Below are 21,086 nucleotides of genomic sequence, written 5' to 3' on the forward strand. Positions count from 1 at the left end.
CCACGAAGCCCCTATGATACACACGACAGCTCATTATGCCCGAAATAATCAAGGCCTGTGTTCCTCAACGTCGATAAGCAAACCAATGAAGAACAGCAAACTATATAAGGAAGTCTTTCGAATGCTAACACGGGAAATGCTTCGCAGCATGTTAAGGAGGACGTGGAAATGAATATCTCAGTGCATTAACCATAATGGTCCACACAAAAATCTACTGAATAAATAATTCGTAGGAACAAATATATATAAATTTTGAAAATGTGTGCTAAGTCTGTAATGTATGTTTTTCTAGGGATACGGGGCCTTCTGGATATTGCTTGTTACTTAATGTGCAATGCATCCAATAACATTCAGTACATTTCAATAAGCTTTCTATAAAAGAAAAGAATAATCAGTGTTAGTAAATAAGCAGAAAACAAATTTTTCTTAAAAATAGCTAAATTACTGACGGAGGCTTTATTTTTAAACTGTTTAAAAAGAAGTGTAATGTATTTAGGGTGAATGTATGTATATTCCATCGTAGCAACTCAATGACTGAACCGAATTTGATGTATGATTCCGCGTAGTAATCCTTACGTTACTGGGTGTCATAGGCTACATATATATATATATATATATATATATATATATATATATATATATATATATATATATGTACATGTTTAAATGGATTTGAAAAAATAATTATACTATATACAAAACTGTCACCCGCACGCACTTTATTATTTTTTTTCGTAATTATCCTATATTAAACAGCAATTTTTTTTTTGACAGTCGAATTTTTAATTTTTATTTCTTAGGCTCGATCTTTTGGGGTTTGGTTTGTTTGTATTATATTTGCACGGAAATACAGTCAAATGTTGTTTTTGATTTCAATAAAATGTTTGAGTACGGTTCCTTCATGAAGCTGGTGTAGCCGAACGGATTAAGTACGGTTTCTTCCTTTAAGACAGAACTATATTAGTATAACTTTTTCCTTTTACAATGACACCGAATCTTTTCTGGTATGCATTTACATAATTAAATGCTTCATTCAAATAATGTTCATCATTTAATTATCATTTTAAAAAGAAAAGAAACATTTAATTATTTTTAAAAGTAAGCTGATAATATGCTATATATTTTGTTTGGAGATCGTTAAGTAACAAGGAAGTTGTTCAATTTTAAGAGTTGGCTAAAAATATTCCTCAATCGATTCAATTTTTAACTTCATATTTTCAAATAATTTATTCAATTTCATCGTTAGAACTCAATTTGTTAAATTTACAACAAAATAAGAGTGAGGTCTACTGTTCACAGAACTACTAGTTAATTGTATTTGTTTCTCTAAATATCCGATATTAGAAGTTTTTAATACTCTGGAGATGTAAACGTCCGTATACTAATAAATCATTATTTAATCAATGTAACTAACACTTCGGTTTACTTCCTTAAAGAATAACAATATTAATAATTTTCTTAATTACACAATCAGTAGAACATAATACAACACGTGAAAAATAAATTATTGCAAGTTGGAATAACAAGAAAAAAAAAACAATATTTATCTTTCGAAAGTCAATATCATATTATATTGGTAAATGATGAATCGATTGTATTAGTGAGAGTTGAAACATGATTTTTAAAAATAATATTTCTCACTACCTTATACACTACTATATCTAATGTTGATCAATTAATGTTAAAAGTCATACAACAATATTTATTTATTTATTTATAACTGTTATTATTATTGTGTAATAATATTTTTAAAAAAAAACTTTTCTTTTTTTAAGTTATTAATTAACCATTAATCAATTCATTTTATGCAAAATATATAGAAAAATTATTAAATAATGGAGATAATTTTATATTTGACTCTTTTATAAATTTTAATTGTAATAACTAACAAATACAAAACAAAACAACTGGTAATTCCGACATGTGTAAAAAATATATACCCAAAAAACGGCCCCTGAAGGAAAAAATGTTTAGTTGAAAAGATGCCCAAAAGACAATTTTTTGTTCTAAATACCAAAAAACCAGAATGACTTAAAAATATGATGAATAATCCAAACCGCGACAAACACTTACACGGTGAAGGTATCCCTCAAAAAGCAATTGCTTGACCCGAATCCGAAAAAAATTGATATATAAAAAACCTAAATACTATTCTCTGTTTAACTTGTAGACGATTTTATATATGCACTACCATCCCCGTCGTGGCTTCGCCTGTTCTATATGGCTACTTGCATTTCTCGTCGTGGTGAGAGGCTGTTTAGCCGGTCAGTGCTCGCTAATTTCGCGCTTCCCGTCTAGCCCCCTCGATCCCACCGTGTTCATTAAACTCATGCTTTTGACAATAAAAATGATCAAAAAAATTAAAGCCTGTCTAATTAAAAAGGAAAAACAAACTATCATCAGTGTTTCTTCAAAGCAACAGTTTGTTCCGTACACGACCAGAAACTTTGAGTGATCTAAAGAATACGGGTTTTAAAATAGTCGGTCTTCATCTTAAAAATAGTAGTTATAGCTGGTTACCCGTCCTTCGTACGGATAAAAGTGTATTTCGGCCGGTTCTTAGTATTACCCGAAAAACACCACTAGAAAATGACCGTATTCGTTTCTCATTTTTTTACAATATTTTAACTTTTTTATTTTATGTCTTTTTTAGATGCCGCCAGTCGAGCCGCACATACAGTAACATTGGCACTGACTTTGTTGATTGAGCAGCTGTGACATATTCTGTTGCACTCCTTAAAATATCGAAATTATAACTAAATCGAAAATGATTTTTAAATATTTATCTGAATAGTATTTTCGAGCCCAAATCTAGGGAATATCTCTTTTAATATAGTCGGAAATGGGGAAAGTTTGCAATCATTATTTAACTTTTTTTTACATTTTTTCACCCCTATCAAGGTTGAATTTCAAATAATTTAGATATGCGGTTTTTAGATATTCACATTAAGACTACACTCAACAAAAATCAAGTGATATCAACATTTGTTATCGAGAAATTAATAAAAAAATAGTAAATTTCATTGTTACTCAACTTTAATCTTTTAAAGTCGAAATTTCAAAAAAAAACCTTTCTTATTGTTCCTTACACCATAAGAAGAACATGTATACGAATTTTCATCAATTTATATTCAGCAGTTTTTACTGAGCACTGATTATGAATCACTCATCACGACATGCTTTTTTATGTATATAGATTGCTGCATACATACATACACACAAATAGATATATATATGTATATACAAACACATACACGACATACTGTATATATATATATTTATTATTGCTATAAATTGTAAGTTGCAGAGGAAGATCCCACACCTCTTCAGGTGTGGGATACCGGAATAGTTAGCCTAATCGAAGAAATGCAGAGGAGGAGAAAAATAAATCGTTAAATATGAATTATTTTATGCGAAAGTTAACCTCGAAAAAATAAAAAAATAATATCTGACTTTCATTAGAGCAATAACATTAATTATAAATGGTTGAGTAGTCACCGTTTAAAAACTGATCGGTATTTTTTACACTTAAAGGACGGGCTAATTTTGTGAAAAGACCGATACACAATACACTAACGGAAACAACATTTAAAAGACTATCTTGTAATGTTCGGTTTTTTCCTAAGTCATTTGACCAAGTACTGTAACAAAAACTACAAGCAGAAAACTAGTTCTTCAATAGTCAGTATATCACACACAAACTGTCGACAACAATGGAGGTTAGCATTTGTTCTTTACATCAGTCCACTGTCTAATATACAAAGGAGTGTTCAGAACAATAAAGTTATAGTTGATGAGTTAAGATGTTGCAGTGAAGGAAGTTGAATGATATATCAGTTTTGAAAAGAATTTAGTCTCTTTAAACGTATTTCTTGAGATTACAAGTAACTTAATCGGATAAATACTTAATTTTTAGTATGAAATACTAATTTTGAATTACGTGTAAGTAAAAATATTTGCTACGGTATATAAAAGTATTAGAAGTACATCAAAATAACATTATCATTTATTCATTATAATAATTATTGAATTCCTAGTCAAAAAAATCAATTTACTGGGAGGTTCTACTCAGATATAAACAATCGTTAATAAGTCTTTTTAATTTATTTTTTTTTTACGTCCAAAGGCTTAAGTTTAATGCTAACCGACCAAATACTGGAAATTTTACCATTTCCTAAACACGCAAAAAAAAAAAATTATAATTTGCGCATTCTGAATTAATTAATTTACGTTTTATTCCAGTACTGAATTTGGCGAGTCCGCAGTAACCAGGCATGAGCCAAAACTTTTCCCCAACGCTCTAAATTCACTAAAGGTTAAAAAAAAAAAAAAACTTAAAAAAAGGCATAATTTTAATATTTGTAAGAAGGTATATTGCGGATAATGAAGATACAGCACAGAAAACTTTATTTTAATTGTCAAAGGTAACCAAAAAATTTATTTTATATATATGTCTTCGGACAAAGGTTATGGCTTTTAAGGGGAAATGGCCTTTGAGGTATAAAATAGTTCTGGACAATGTAAACATTGAGCAAGGGAACAATTTTAGAAATTATACTCTTCTAAAATTCTACACGGTATTGTCAGTTCGTTCTTGCCTTTTTGGGAGAGATACGTGGACAATGACGGCTGAACATAAATTAATACTGCAAGCAGTAGAAATGCGTTTCTTAACGCAAGTTAACGCAGTGGCAAGTTGTACACAAATTAACAAAAGAAGAAAATCAAAGTTTCGATGAGAACCTGATATATAATAAGTTAAATAATTTGAGAGGCAGTGGTTGGATCGTGTGCAGCGAATAGCGGGGACAAAAAGCCCAGAAGAATTTATGATTATAATCCGAAACGGATGAGAGTTGTGGGTGGCCCAAGGAAGAGATGACAATTCAGAGTATAGGATGGCGTAATAGGTAGAAGCCTGAATACATGACAGCAAAGAAGAAGAAGCGCTGAATTTTTAATGATGAACCCTAAAGGTAAAAAAGCAAATAATAATTAATTACCGTACTACTCATTTTTGATTTGAATATTAAAATTTTCAAACGATTATTTAAATTTTAAAAAGGTACGACTGTAAATCCATTTAGTTAAAAAACGCGAAAATATCTCTGTACTAAGATGCAGTGACGACAGCGGGTTCTGTCTACTACGCTAAAGATTTTGGATCCCATTCTCGGTAAGAAGATGGACATTTTATAACGAGTCATCTCGTAATTCCATACTCTCTAATAAAACTTAAGGTTAATTTAAGTGAAAAGTATTAAAAATCTTACTGATATACCCTTTTCATTCGTTTTGTTATTTCACAAATCTCCTGATGTCTGTAGGAAATCTATTTGCTTACTCGCTCCTTTAAAACAAATCATAAAAAATTTCAATCCTCAAAAGTTGATGTAGGTTATCCTTCAACCAAAAAGATATATGACCAACAAAATAAACGTCGAGATTCAACAATCTTAAAAAATAAGGACGTCCTGAGTTAAAAATTTTGTTTTTGATAGATATATTTATATAACGTAATAAAAAGAACCTGTTTCACGAGAAATATATATTTAAATAAATTGAAGTAGATCTTGTGTCCGCTGTTTCTGTAATACGGCGAAGAATGATTTTGTGAATAGTTATAATAAAGCTAAATTAAAGATTTTTAACCTTAAAAATAGAATACACCAAGATTTTTCGGATTCAAAAGATAAAACATAAAAGAAATGACATTCCATAAAGAAAACTTCCATGTAATCATACGTACAACAAAGGTTTCTTAATTTTAAAATATAGTTTTATTTTTTTTTAGTGACAGTTAAATTATTTTAAAAATAATGAATTACAAAACATATGAAAACTGAAATCGGGCGATTGAAAATTTGAAATTTGATTAGATATTCTAATTTTGAATCCGGATATAATTTTATTTATTATGTTTGACAAAGACTTGCACCACAGAAAAATTAAGTGAACATGAAAAATACGGTTTAACAGATTATTCTATTATTCTTTGAAATTAAACCTCGTTATTCTTAACAAACTGAAAGTTTTGATAATAATCAAGATAAGAATAATCAATGGTGTATCAGGGCTATTGAATAAACTGTTAGTTGTACGTACGCGAGATATACAATACTCTACGGGCGTTATCACTTTGCTAAAACATTTTTACCGTTTGTGAAACATTTGAATTAGATATCCTACCCTACTAAACGGCATATGTATGTGTGTGCGTCCCCTTAGCTTAGCACCGGAATGTACAGGTCACTAGCGGAAAATCCCGATCGCATATATATAAATATATATATTTGAATCTGAATATATATTCAAATTAGGATCTTGCCACAAAACGGGCAAGACCCTTGTAGACGCCTAATCTTTCTTCTTTTACAAAACTCACTTCCGATTATAAATCATATAAATTAAGTTAAGTAATAAATATTAAATTGTATTATAAAACAATGTTAATATTGGTTCTAGACTATGAATAGAGAACCTTAGAGTACAATTATAATTAGTATTAGTATTACTCCATTAATTATTAATTTTGTAAAAGTGAAAGAAATAAAAGAATTTGAATTTGAATATATATTTATTGATATATAAACGAAATATACATTTATAATATATTTTTTTATGTGATTGTTTTTCTTCATAAAATCGATTATTTATGTTAAGACTCATGTTTCATTTCCTCCTTTTTGTTACTGTTTAAAAATTTTCACCCTTTCTTTGACACTATAAATTCTCACTTTTTCTGTGACTCTAATTAAATCAGTTTGTCTAATGCTCTATTGTTAGTCAGGCTTTTTCCATCCTTTAAAGACTCAAAATGTGTTTATTACGAATGTATAATTATTTAATACAACAATGTTTTATATATATATATATATATATATATATATATGAATTACAAGTTCAAAGATCATAGTAAAAATAATTTATATTAAATACGAAATAAAGACTTTTTTATTTACTTGAAAGAACCAGCGAATAATGAAATGTTTGGAATAATTAACTAAGGCGGCATATTATTCGACATTTTTAGTCATCAGAATCAACTGATATTTTGTCGGAAGGTTAGTTTCGAATTACGATAATTTGTTTCGTAAACTGAATATAATACAAAAGACTCAAGTTTCATTTCCTCCTTTTTTATTTGTAAAAATATGAATTTTTCAATTTTTTCTTATTCTTTATAAATGTTCACTCTTTATAAATTTTCACTTTTTCTGTTACTCTTATTAAATGAATTTGTCTAATGCTCTATTGTTAGATAAAAAATTCAAATTCATATTGTTAGACAAATTTGTTTTCTGAGATTTGTTTAATTAACTCTGTTTTAAGATGGAGATTTATTTCAATTTTTATTTTTTTATTTTATTTTTTTTTCTCTGCGTGTTACAGAGTAATGATTTTTTTCTTTAAGGCAGCATGGCTTATATTCAAGTCATTTAATTTAGTGAGTCTAGTGATAATTATAAAATAAATTAATAAATTTTACAACCGTAAATCATTCATTCAATATCGCAGATTTTGAAACACAACTATTTTCGATACAAATAAATCGATACTGTAAATATTATCGATGATCCATCTAGAATCGTATGTATGATTTTTTGTATGATTTTTTTTGGCCTTGTAGTTATAATTAAACACATAGATAGGCAAAAACGTGGGTCAAATCAAAAGGTAAACAAAATTAGAAGAAAAAATAATGGTCAAAATTAGAAGTTTGAATCTTATATATCCTCCTAGAAGATTTATTGATTTTGAATCCAACTTCTCTTTTGTTATTGTGTCAAGGAAGATTAGTTCGTATTACGATAATTTGTATCATAAAATGAATATAATATATAAATTAATTAATTTAATTTGTATTTAAGCTTCCGCAGCTCTCGTATTGAGTGAATTGGCATATGGGTATTATGAATCTTACGAAAACGTTGAGAGTGTGCAATCTTTAAAAGATGCCTAAATTGATCTAAACCAAATTTAATTGAGAAGATTTGCTGATATTTTTCTTGCTTTTCCTTGATCAATTTTCACATTAAAAAAAAAAAAACACTTTTACACAAGAAATAATCAACTCTGATAGCATTCCGAGACGCCGCCAGGGCAACCCACCCGGAAGGCCTAGGTGCGGAGGCGAGTCTTAGGTACGCCCTGTAGCTAGTAATATACTAACATTGCTTAATGTTCTATAAAACTAAATTAATAGATTTAGGTCAGAATTATAACGTTATATGGAAGAAAATGTTTTACCAGAGGGCAACGATCAATTTTGATTATATTTATTTTTGTGTGTAAATCTCAAGTTAAAAAATATTTCTGTCAAGTCCTGTCAAATCTTTAAGTAGTTACATTGATTTTACAAAAGTGATACGCGGTTTTTTATTAACCTCAAAATTCGATGAAATACTGCACTATTCTGACCTTTGTTTAGTTTTAAATTCTATTCTGGATGATTTCTGTTAACAGAGGGTATGCTTAAAGCAACTACAATTGTAAGTGAAGTGGTAAGTTGGAATTCTTACAATTACGCGTCATATAAAGTTTAACAGTATAATCCTGAGCTTGAACAATTATTTCCTTTTGTTTTTTTAAAGCTTTATCCTTAATTTCATTTAAAATTCTTGTTTTAATAACATTGATATTTTTAATTTATTTTCATTTTAATTTTTATTATTTATACGATTAATTTATTCAAAAATAAAAGTATGTCAAGTAAAATACTACGTTAGAAAATCAAATATTTTTAATTTAATTTAAAACATAATTTCACTGAAGTCATATGAATTGTAGAATATTGTGTGTAATTTTATAAAGAAGATCGGCATTATTGTAACGTTGTTACCACATGAATTCAGCTATTGTACTCTACTATGTACCATTTTATTTTTAAAAAAAAGTCTAACTTAAATTTGGGAAAAAATTGAGTTGACGAAAATCGGTAATATAGACTGCTGCTGGACGTACCTCGTGCTGGCGATTGCACAATCGATCAGAGATATATTTACTTTTTTACGTAAGGAAATGTTTCCCGTTAATAGCAGGCTAAATAGCCATAATCCCTAGTCTTGCGATAAAAAAAAAGTTATTTTATCTTTTAAGATCTCTTAATAATTAAAAAATAACCAACTACATAAATTAATCAATTATTATTCAAAAAACAAAAAAAAGATAACGAAGAAACAAATGTTGGCATTTTAATATAAAGCAGTAATAATTTATTATTTAAATCAAGAACCATAAGAAATCTTTAAATCTGCTCCTTAATTAACGTCCTAAAAATTTCAATGCTACCTCATTTCACCGGGATAGCTGAAATCTTTCACTAGCCGTAACTCGCAAACGAAGCATTTTAGGACATAAGTTTATATGAACTTTTCCCATTATTTTAACGAGTAAAACAGGTTATGAAAGTCCCGGGAGAACTTCGCGATACACTCATATATATATATATATATTTTTTTTAATAATAATAACATTAAAAATTAAATGCCGTAAGATTAGAATACTTGAGCAGAAACATTGAAGGTCATAAATGTTTACAGGTAATTTCATAACATTTTTTAGTGTCAATCTATTTAAATTTATTGTAGTTTTTGCGTGACTAGATTTTACCTGATAACATTTCATTGCTTGAAAATGATTCTCAGACTAAAAAACACAGATTATAAGTAAACTTTAAAATAACCAAAACTTTGTTTTATCTAAATTTATTACACTAATTAATATTTTAAATCTATTATTTCATTAAAAATACATAACAACACAACCGTAAATAAGTTTAAAAATCGTATTTAACTTTCATCTATATTTTACATATCAAAATAAAATTTGATTTATAATTTTATAGTAATTTGATTACGTATATCCTGACTTAATTTTTGCTAAATTATTAGTATTTGAAACTTCAAAAGTATTCAGACTATTATTGTATTTAGAAAGGTCGATAAATCTTATTATTATTGTTATTATTATTAACTATTTAACTGATTTAAACAGTCTATCGCTTAGTTTGGTTTTTATATATGATGATGGTGATAATACTGAATTTTTAGTTGCATACAAACAGACCTTCATGTAGTAGAATAGAATGTTTATTGCAGGATGTTAACAAATTTTTAATATGGTTTTAATAGTAATCGACTTATAAACAAAAACAAAACTATGTTCATACATTTTAAAACTGGTTATATGAAATCTGATTCCTTGCAATTGTCTCTTCAGACTCAGAATCAATAATAAACCATGTACTGGAAATATACTGACACTAATAAATTAGATTAACCTGAGCGTGACAATTGACAATAAATTGAAATGAGATTGTCCTTAAGTACCCTCTCTTGTAAAATTAGAGCTTGTCTGAATATATTGTATTACCTGAAAAATCTCCTTCCACGCAAAACGTTTTTACTAAAGTATACAGCCCAATGGAATCTTTAATAAATTTGGTGTGGAAGCATAGGGTTTGGCAGCTGACTTGTATTTAAAAAATATAACTAAACTTAAAAAAAAACTTTAAAAAAAGAGTGCTTAAAGCAGTTTCATGCATTTTTTTCAAACATCTCAAATTTAAATATTTATAAGCATTGTAAAACGTTTACCATTCTAGGTTTCCATTATTTATCACTTAATGAAATATTTTTTCGAAACAATAAATACCTAGTAAAATCCAATGTACCTGTTTTCTTTGCGACCATATTTAATAAACTGTCTTCACATAGGCATTATTTAGAAATAGATAAAAAGAAAATCTTTGACGAAGTTTTTCATTATTTACTAACGGAAATTTCTTAATTCTTATTTCCCTTTCATTTTAAAATGATCTCTATGTATTTTGTTATTATAAAATGTAATCTGTAATCTCCAAGAACAATCTAATTTAGATGTATGCGTATATTAAAAATTAACTTTATTTAAACTTATCCTAATTTTTTACTGTTATCTATTTAATTTTTTTAAATTAATCCTTCTAAATTAATCTCAGCGTGTATACTTGTATACACGCTTCACCCAGATTAAATACAAAGAGGAGTTATCAGAATTCTTTGATATTTCCTCGGGTGTTCCTTAGATCTCATAGTTGGGGCCTATTCACTATTCCATCTTCACTGCGGAGCTTTCAGTCAAACAATACGACTATTGCATCGTTTCCGACGACATGGCAATCGTAGCTGTCGGTGATGATCCAACCCAAAGTTGCAATCTGGGTTAGTCCTTCTAGCTGAGACGTTGAAGAAATGGAAAATAAAGGATTATCAAACGAAATTGACTCGCATGTGATTCACAATGAGAAAAGGTGACTGCCCAGGAATCCATTTAAATGGAGGTTACAACTCGCGAGCTGAAAAGTGTACGGCTTTTAGATATTCAACTAGATCGTCGTCTAACAAGGAAGATTTACATTAAGGAAAAAAAGGAAACAGCAAGATATCAAATTTAAGGAGCTATAATGGTTATTAGACAGGAAATCGCAACTATCCCTATCTAACAAGCTAATTACGTACAAAGTGAATCTAAAACCGGTTTGGACATACGGAATCAGACTCTGGGATTCGGCGAGTATCAGCAATACAGAGATTATTCAGCGTTTCCAGAATAGAGTTGCGAGATGCATTACACAGGCGCCATGGTTCGTACGGAACAACGAAATTCAAGAGTATTTAGGATTGTGTTCGAGAGGAAGCTGATCGATTTGCAACTAAATACAAAATAAGATTTAACGACCAAATAAACTGTATAGCTGTTAACCTCTTAGTGGGGAAAATTTAAGACGATTAAAGCGGTTACATGTATTGGACCTAGGGACCTAATAAATAGAGATACTCACGAGGAAGCCTCTCTTCTTAAGTAGTGCATCATCAAAGTATTTATTTTTCTAATGTTATTTGTTCCTAAGTTATCTTTTCTTTTTTACGTTGTAGTTTTATTCGTAGTACTAGACGTTATTATGATTTCTAGTTCATTACTGGCTGGACTTTATCAATACTTATGCTACTTTTGATTTACTGTTGATGTCTATAATGTAATTAAGGCGTTTCACGGGAAACTATAATTTAATTATTATGATGAAATTTACTTATCGTTTCTAATCTAAAAAAACGATTGTAAATATAACGTGAGATACAAAAAAAAAATTAATCTCTAGTTACTTCAATTAACTTTTATTTATTTTTGTCTTTTACTTTGTGACTCCATATTAATTATGAATTTTATAAAATTTTACTATTATCTAAGTATATATTTTTCACTGGTTTTTGTGTTGTACTGTGCGACTTAACATATATTAAAATTATGTTGAACCTGCTCGTAAGACTTACGTCGTAGCGGGAATTATTGTATGAAAATAATTTTTAAAAAAATATATAAATGAAATAAATTATAATAAAGTGTGCGATATTCTAACCTAACTAACATTTTGCTAGGAATTCAAACCAGATGAAACGGAAAAACCGAACAGAAAATTTGTAGAAAAGCAAAAACAAAGTCTTGGAGAGAACGAAAAAGAACCGGAAAAAGGGAAAGAAGATGAAAACAGGAAAGGAAATGAAACGAAATCTAAAAAGATCTAATCGAAAAAAGAAAAAGAAGAAGAAAATAAAATTATTATTATTATTATCTGTCGTGTTATATCTTTTTGAGTTTAAAGCTGAAAAATTCACGTCATAATAACGGCAAAGGAAAATCTTCGGTAAAATTTTTCTTGTTATTAACATATGCAATTTCATTTTGTTAATAAGATTTTTCTGATGTAGACATCACATGACTTCCTTGTACGCCTATTAAATTACATATACACATTTTTTGAAATGAGAAATACATAAAATTTTTTACAATCAGAGGTAAATAATTATTAATGACTCAATATATTTAAATTATTAAAAAAGAAAAGTTAAAAGAAAGAAGTTGAAGTCCAATTTGAACCGATGTGCCTTCCCCTGGTAGGATATTAAATTAATTAAAAATATTTAATATATATCCAAATATTTAATTAATTAAAATTTTATTTAGCTATAGGAGGACCTATGAAAATAAGTACCACTTATGATATATCGTTGAAAAGCTCTCAATGAAGACTTATTACTACACTTAAGATAAAGTCCAAAATCCGAATTGTTTGGATTTCAAACGGGAAAGTGCTTATCAAAAGAGGAGGTGCACAACTAGATGTTACAACACTAAATACAGAATTTCAACATCCTACGGCTAATCGTTTTTGAGATTTGCGAGATACGTACGTACGTACAGACGTCACGCCGAAACTAGTCAAAATGGATTCAGGGATGGTAAAAATGGATATTTCCGTTGAAATCTTAAAACCGAAATTTGTCGCGATCACAATACTTCCTTTACTTCGTACAAGGAAGTAAAAAGAAAATAAGTATACATTAATTATCCGTAACCATTATTTAGATGGGAACTAATTTTTATTTTAAAGATAAATCTTTAAAACAAATCCCGCAAAAGGAAAGGTAATGTAACAGTCACATATTTATGGACACTACATATCTGTTATTGTGAAATATTACTAATAAAACCAAATTTTTTTTGCACATCGTACGTACGGCACCATATATTTAATCACATTTTCTATACTGTAATTAATCACACATTCAAAATAATTATTTATCGTTAATATAAAAAGTTTCTTATTCACCTTTAAAAAAAAAATTATATTCAAAACCAAAAAACTATTTATAAGAAAATATTTATTATTTGAAAAAGTAACCTATAACAAAAAAAAAAACAAGGTTGATCCAATAGATTGAGCTAATGAAATTTTTTTCACATTTTTATTTATAATCGGTTACATTTTTGTATGCTGTATTTTTCAAATATTTTACGCATTACACAAGTGCATAAATTCAAAATTAAGTACAAATAATATAGGATACAGAAATGATTTTTCTCCTTAAGTTTTTTAAAGACAAATTTTAGTATTGAAATATTATATTATAATAGAAAATTTATGGAGAAATAAAATAAGACAAATTATTTTTTAATTATATTATGAGGTACTTCACTTTATTATGAGGTACTGTACTTCAAACTCGCCATAAATATTTAATATGACAAATGGCATTAAATTTTTCGATAAAGATATCATTCATATCTTAGAATGTGTTTTTTTCTTAAAAAAACGTAATGAATTATAACTTAATCGTACGTATTTAAAGGAAACTATGGTTTGTATTTCTTTGCATTATATTAGTTGTTTGATCAACTGAATTTTATTAAAATTTATTAAAAAATTAAAATTATTGTAATTTATTGTAAAATTAAAATTTTACCAATAAATGAACAGAGAAATGAATTTTCTTATTTTTATCTAATATTAGTGAAAATATCATTTTATAATAGAAAAATATAAAACATCGACATGCTAACGTTTAGTGAAAGATACTTAAAACAAGAGTAACAGTACCTATGAAGTTTTATGAATAATTTAAAACTGCGGAAGGTAGAGAATTTAAAAGTATACCAAGAACCAGGTAAAGTCACTTGTAAGCCGAAGCAGTAAAGTGGGTAGTGGGTCGAAGAAATACGATTATATCAATTACGTACAACCAATAATCTAACTATAGTTTAATCCATCTTCCTATCCGTTAGATTTCTAACCTAAGAAGAAAGTAATTCTAGAAGTAATTTACTAGACAGTTTTCAACTTATGTAGTAACGTATTGGTAAATGTAAAAATATTAGAGCGCTTTGTTTAAAACGTTCAGTTCTGATTGCAGGGTAGTCTATTAATATGTTATATCACAAAACTTAAGTAATAGACAAAATTGATCCGGCTATTCTAATGAACATAATGTACAATGAACGGCGTTAGATTAAATTTTATTAAACGAAATATGTTGCCGGCCTCCATGGCGCGAGTGGTAGCGTCAAAAAAAAAAAAAAAAAAACTTTTAGCTCAGATACATCCAGAAAACATTTTTTGGAGTGTTCATATCACTAATTTTGTTCCTTATACTTTTATAAGTAAAAAATGTATAAAATATTTTAATTAGAAACCCTGAATGAGAGTCCAATGAAAGAATCTTTTTTTCGTAGCGTATATATTTAATCTTGTCTACGAAAAGCCGATTATATACTATTATCATTCTAATCAATAAATTGTCTGCTCTAAAATAAAAATTAAAATTGTCCCAATTAAATTACAAGAATAATTGAAAGTAAACCCAAAATTTTAACGTTCTAAAACATTTTTAATTCCGTCATTAAGAGAATTTTTAATATTTTTTACATTTAAAAGAACTTTAAAAAATTAATTCATCTTCATTATTATGTATTTTATATATAGTGTCCAAAATCACCCGTCGGCCCTTTTTAAAACGATAAAAATTGTTTTTTTCGAAAACTGATGGCCCCATACTAATTAAATTGGATATGCTCTATCGATTGCTGATAATATCAACTTCCGATCCCACCGGGAGTGTGTTATCCAAACCCGAAATTCTTCTTTTTTTTTTAAACATAACATGCATATTATCACCACGGATTTGCATCCTACGTTGGAAATAAGTATTGCTTGAAACATTTTATCAAAATGCGATTTTTTACCTCTAAATGATTTTTGAAGTGGACCTCGTGCCAAGTGCTATGAAAGTTCTTTAAACTTTGAAGAACGAATATTTAGTATAACAGCTATGATGTCTAACCTCAAACCGAAATCGTTCTTTTGAACAGCGATATTTCCGACTTTTAGATCGTACCTTAAGTGAATTGTTCATAACGGAAGTAGATTTTTTTACCGCTAACATGCTTATTTTGATCGTGGATTTGGATTCTACGTTGAGAAATGCAGCAAACTGATATCCTAAGCGGTGATCATTTGGTTTAATGTATGATGAAGGAGTCGTAACTTGTACGCTAGCAAACGGAGTCGCTTATGAACTATGTCGTGATCAGTGGAACAAGGAATTTGCAGATTGTAATTAGCCTGTCTAATTGACTTTCCAGGAATGACAGTGAATGAATCGCGTACCGTACACGATCCACAGTCTCAACGGTAATTGAAATTTTTAGATAATTACCAGTTTGTGAAACCAAGCTCCCAGTCTCTCTTAAAGTCTTATACCACTAAAAAATAGACTAGGACGTAAGAGGAACGATATTCCATTCAGTTCGTACACGCCGTTGAACACGCGTAACCGACTGAAACTCCACTAAAACTGAACACGCACTGAACCGGTTGTGGGGTCCACGTTTTGACTGACTACCTTGCCTGCGCATCTGTATTTCACTGACTTTGATAGTATACCGAACAAATCTTGGAGATATTTTCTGTCGATTGAGCGTAGTTTAAGATATTACGACGACTGGTTTTTTCAGTATAGACCATTACTTTTGGATAGCTCTAACTCGGATACTCTGTATTTATATAAATTAAATAAAAACAAAACACAAAACAATCAAAAATGTATGTTTAATATTTAAATTATAATATTGTAAGTAAATAAATAACAAATAAAATAATTAATAGTAAAAATTAATTTTAATATTTATAAAAACAGTAGGTTTGTAAACAAAATATGGAAAAATTATAAAAATGATTAATTCGAATGGCAAACAGCAATTAAAAAAAAACAAATATATACAATAAAGTCAAGTAAAATTACGGTATTGTCGCATTAGAGAAAATAAACAAATATTTACAGGAGTAGAAAACATGTCAATATTATAAAACAGAAACAACAAATTTAAATTCCATACGCTTGAAAAACACGTGTAATTAAAAACAGCAATAAAAGAATAATTAATGATATAGTAATATTTATTTAATGTGTACATTTCAATCCGTTCAACTAGTGAACAATAAGCAACTTCCCCTCCACGGAACAATGAGATGAGGATGATATGTATGACAAGACAATGAGGTGTTGTCTTGAACAGACTCAAGCCGTTCATTCCTGAGACGTGTGGTTAATTGATCCCCAACCACCAAAGTAAACCGGTATCCACTGTCTAGTATTCAAGTCCGTATGAAAGCTTTTACTAGGATTCAAACCTCAAAAACTCATCAGCTGTTATAACAACTGATTTACAACGACAGTTAACGATTAGACAACCCGACTGGCTGTAGTAATATTTGAATGATTTTTATTTTTTGCTGAATAAATGAATTAAACACAGAAGCTTTGAACCTTGTCCCTCTTTTTCTGTTTAGCCTCCGGAACCACCTTAAGGTATTACTTCAGAGGATGAATGAGGATGATATGTATGAGTGTAAATGAAATGTTGTCTTGCACAGTCTCAGATCGATCATTCCTGAGATGTGTGGTTAATTGAAACCCAACCACCAAAGAATAAGAATGCGGGTCCGGCCCCGAGAGGGGGGTTGGTGAGGTGGAGTTTTAGTCGGTAGTGTGCAGGCATACATACTCACTCAAATGACATCTTGCGGAACCTGTTAGCGAGTCTGACACTGCTTCGGTGTGCGTAAATGGCATTCCTTCCCCCATCTGAAAAAAAAGGTAAATTTACATACAGTGTTTCAAATCAATAAATATTAGTTTGTTTCTAGATGTATTATAGAAAGACAAATAATCTTTCGGATTGTTTATTTTTTTGGATCTAAGTGACAGCATTTCCAACCCGATAAAATGCTCGTAGATTATTTCAAGACCGCAATAGTTGCGTATTTTAAATAAGATATATTTTTACGTAAACGGAGTTGTATAATTACCATTTATTTTTTAACGCTTAAAAGGAATTGAGTTAAACCATACAACAAAAAAAAGAAGAAAAATAAGTATTTTTATTTATTAGAAAACTATAAAAATTGTTAAATTTGAATACAAAGCGACACAAAAAACAGGGAACTTTTGAAATACGTAGTGTCATACATGACAGCACTGCTTTATGCAGAGGCAACCTTGCAACCAGTCATCATGGAGACTGCTCCACTGACCGTACCACTGGGAATGGTCAACAGCGGGCTTTCGCCATAAAAATGTTTTACAAAGCCAACGACAGTTTGGAAGGTGCATAGAGGAGTTCCGACGACATTACAATCACGCAAAACATACAAACGAACGTGAGTAAAAAACTTTGAAGAGACTGGATCGGCTCAGAAGAAGAAACCGACAGGATGACCATAAAGTGCTCGCACTTCACACAATATTGAGACTGTACGCTTTCAATCGTACAGAGCCCACAGCATTCAATTTGTTAACAAGCAACTGTGGTCGGGATGTTTTAGACAGTGTTCGACGATTTCGATTTCAAAATTCATTCTTAAAGTTACAGATCGTTCAAGAACTGAGGGAGAACGAGCACCAGTCTCGTTTGATTTCTGTCAAAAAATTATGGTAAACATTAACCAAGATAACGAATTTCTGGACAAGCTGTCAATGTCAGATGAGGTACATTTCCATATCACAGATTATATAAACAAGCAGAACTGTCGTTACTGGGCAGACAGCAATTCCGATGAAATTCATGAACGCCCTTTACACAGCAGCAAGGTAACAATATGGTGCGCAGTTTCATCACATGGGGTCATCGGGCTGTACTTTTTCAAAAATGAGGAACGGATCAAAACGACTGTCACTACAGGTCGGTATGTTCACATTCTGCAATCTTTTGTTACACCTGCATTGAATAATTTTTCACACCCACATGAAGCCTGGTTTCAACAGGATGGTGCGACGACGCACACTGCAAGGCAATCGATGGCAGCTGTCCGAGAATTTTTCGGTAACCGTATCATCTCAAGATTCGGTGACATTTCCTGGCCTCCAAGATCACCGGATTTGTCAATTTATAATTTTTTCTTGGGGAAATACATTAATTAAGAGTGGTTTATACGAGTCGGCCAAAGATATTGGGTGAATTTAAACAAGCAATTACAGACGAAATTTGTGGCTTTCCACCTGAAATGTTGCAACGAGCAATGGGAAACGTCAACGGCAGATTGCGTACGTAGAGGTGGACGCCAACTGCCTGACGTAATTTTCAAAAACTGATATTAGGTATTTTGATAAATTGATATTTTATATTTTTATATATATATTATATTTTTTATAATGGTTAGGTTCCTAACAATAAATTTGTTTTGCATTTTTCAAAATTGGTGTTTGTTTCAGTCACTGTATATAAAATTAAGAATAGACAGTTATTTATTCAAATTAAATTTCAAATTTCAAATGGACTCTTTAAAATATCACGACGATTAATCGCCTGAGAGTACCAGAACCCTCCGGCATCGCAAGACTATTTTTGGATAAAATTTTTTATATTATATAAAAATCTGAATTCCAAATGACTGGTTAAAAAGTAATTCTTATTTTTATAATAAATTATTTTCGCAGTAGGAATTACGCCAAAATTTGGGGAGTTACAATTCAACCGGTGTTAAAAAAAAAATCAACCAACATGTTATATTACAAACGGGAATAATAAAAAATGGTTAAAAAATGTGTTAACCGTATTATCCTATCTTCTAGGAAGAAGGTATTATATTTGGGCATTATGTTTCCTTGTGTACCTGTAATTCCAGAATCACTCCATAAAGTGTACTAATATAGGTTTTTTGTATCACAAATTTTGTATTTACTGTGTTTTTTTACAATCGGTTACGATTAAAGAACCACAACTAAATTGAATTATAAAAAAGCACGTGAAGAGGAGTTTCCAGCGAAACATGTTAATAAATACACCAACCCAGTAATAAAGCATACGTACATAATACATATATACTCGCAAATCATATACACCTAAAACGTCTATATAAATAAACACACTTGCATTAATTGGGATCAAAAAATTCAAGCGATCACAATCACTAGTGAAAAAACAAAACCAAAAATAATACACAACATTATTAAACAACAGATAGAGATAAAAAAAGTAGCATAAACCAGTTCACGGAAAGAAATAGAAGGGCGCTAAACTCCTCACTAAGGCATGGTAAAGGTATTTATCACATATCTGATATCGAACCACTTCAAGTGTCACTCAGATGTACTCAAGTCCAGCACGTGTTGGCGTTTCAGTCACCGAACATCTTCACTGTCGTCTAGGTGATTAACTGCTATAATGTTCACATAAATTGTCTAATCGCTGTCTGTAATTAAATCCGAACCGTTTGATCTCATCATACGAACATATGGCAACCCAGGATAGTCGTAAATTTCTCATTCCGAGCGAATTACGGTGCCTCTAAAAAGAATCTCGCCAACTTGGTTCTGAAAACGTTGTGTAATCTCAACGTTATTTTTGGACGTCGTGTTCCATAGCTGTACGCCATATGTCCAAACCGGTTTTAAAATCACCTTAAATATTAAAAGAGTTTATAAATTAGTAGAAAGAGTAGTAACACAGGGCGATTACAATGTGTGGCTAGTCGGTGCCAAACAACTTTGAATTGTTTCATAGGATATTGAGGTAAATAAATAAAATAGGTATCTAACATTACATCTTAATAGCGTTGGTAAAACTACGTGTATGAAAATTAGAAGAAACAAACGATCGATGCTATTTACATAATCTGAAAAACAAAATTTGTTTGATACTATTCAAGAAAAAAAAAATCGCTTGAAAAGTGAACGCATTTCAAATATATGAATATAATAATTGAAATAAAATAAACATGAATTATAATTTTTTAAATACATCTAAATCGATTCAATGGAAATTATTGGATAATGGTTTAAAAAATTGGTACTGAAAAAAAAATAAAGGTAAATATCTATCTACATTTTGCAACTAAAATTAATATTGTAACAAGATCAATATAATGGAGCTGGGTAACAGATTCCTTCCAATTAAGAAGAAAGTATGAAAAAATAATAATGGAAGAAATCCAGAAGGAAACTAAAAGGGATCCTTTTCTCAGGCTAACAAGTCCGTTTAACAATCTGTTCTTTGTAATACTATCAATGACACACCTCCAACATATGCTGTTCGACGAGAATGGTTGCCAGACCAGAATAGGAATTCATAGGAAAATGTAAGGGCTTGGACGATGAGAATTCTCACACTTCAACAGGGTTCTGGTTCTGCAGATCAAGAGAATATAAATACTTCAGAACCAGCGAGATAAGGGTCAATATGAAGCGAATAATAAGTGAGTAGCTCGGCGA

General features: G+C 29.8%; 1 protein-coding gene across 5 annotated transcripts in view; it reads right to left on the reverse strand.

Moving 5' to 3' along the window:
• The window catches only part of LOC142325497 (uncharacterized), a 384,074-nt gene that overhangs the window by 161,357 nt on the left and 201,631 nt on the right, over positions 1-21,086 (reverse strand). For 4 of the 5 annotated variants that reach the window (XM_075367339.1, XM_075367337.1, XM_075367336.1 and 1 more), the window contains one exon: positions 17,387-17,462. The gene's annotated coding sequence lies outside the window, so the exon portion shown is untranslated. Of the gene's footprint in view, positions 1-17,382; positions 17,463-21,086 lie in introns of all 5 variants that reach the window. The other variant, XM_075367338.1, reaches the window with a different exon arrangement.

Source organism: Lycorma delicatula, chromosome 5 (genome assembly GCF_047948215.1).
Source record: "Lycorma delicatula isolate Av1 chromosome 5, ASM4794821v1, whole genome shotgun sequence".
In the NCBI taxonomy this organism is placed as follows: Eukaryota; Metazoa; Arthropoda; class Insecta; order Hemiptera; family Fulgoridae; genus Lycorma; species Lycorma delicatula.